The sequence below is a fragment of the Wolffia australiana genome, chromosome 13 (genome assembly GCF_029677425.1).
Source record: "Wolffia australiana isolate 7733 chromosome 13, ASM2967742v1".
NCBI lineage: Eukaryota > Viridiplantae > Streptophyta > Magnoliopsida > Alismatales > Araceae > Wolffia > Wolffia australiana.
In genome coordinates this window covers 4,585,001-4,586,124 of record NC_135847.1, presented here as the reverse complement: position 1 = coordinate 4,586,124, position 1,124 = coordinate 4,585,001, and positions in this window count along the sequence as shown.

Sequence of the window (1,124 nt, the reverse complement as noted above, 5' to 3'; positions counted from 1 at the left end):
AATTGATAAAATTTAGTTATTTAGAGTGGGGATAGAATCATAGAAGAAGGGTAGAGATGTAAACTGAAGTTGATAAACTTTAGCTCATCTGATAAGGGGATAGAATCATAGAAAAAGGGTAACGATGTAAACAGACGTTTATAAATTTTAGTTCATTTGATTGGGGATACAAACATAGAAGAAGGGTAGCGATGTAAGCTGAAGTAGATAAAATTTAGCTATTTTGATTGGTGATAGAATTATAGAACAAGGGTAGCGATGTAAGCTGAAGTTTATAAATCCTAGCTCTTTTGATTGGTGATAGAATCACAGAAAAAGTGTAGCGATTTAAGCTGAAGTTTATAAATCTTAGCTCTTTTGATTGGTGATAGAATCATAGAACAAGGGTAGCGATGTAGGTTGATGTTTATAAATCTTAGCTCTTTTGATTGGTGATAGAATCATACAAGAAGTGTAGAGATGTAAACTGAAGTTGATAAAATTTAGCTCATTTGATTGGGGATTGAATCATAGAAGAAGGGTAAGCGATGTAAGCTGAAGTTTATAAATTTTGCACTTTTGCCGCTCAACAAGGTGATTTCAAATGGCAAAGCTTCCCGAAAAACTCTTAAATCTTATATTAAAGTGATATATTTTTAGAAATGGTCATATAAGCTCATTTACCATGTTTTATAATTTAACTAATGTAAAAGAATAAAGAGCATATTATGGGCAGAAGGTTCTCAAAGCCTATGTTCAGAGACAGACTGTTAGCATAATGATATTAATTTTTTGGTAAATTTCCAAAGGCTTGGTTTATCTTCCAACCCCAAACATAGTAATATCACAAGCAAGTTCAAATGTAAAAAATAAAGGAAATTATTATGATGTATTTGTGTGCCTTGATTTGTGTAGTCTTAGATCTACTTTGCTTACTCGAGTACAGGGAAAATGACCTAAACTTGATCACACGATCAACAAGGCCACGAGAAAATCATACATGTTTATCTCTCACGTATAATCAATCATATGAATTGTGTACATCACATGAATTTCAAAGTATATACAAAGGTGTTAAATGACTTTTCATCGAGCTTAAGTATTTTCTGACTCATTTGTTAATTACTCAAATGCATTATTAACAT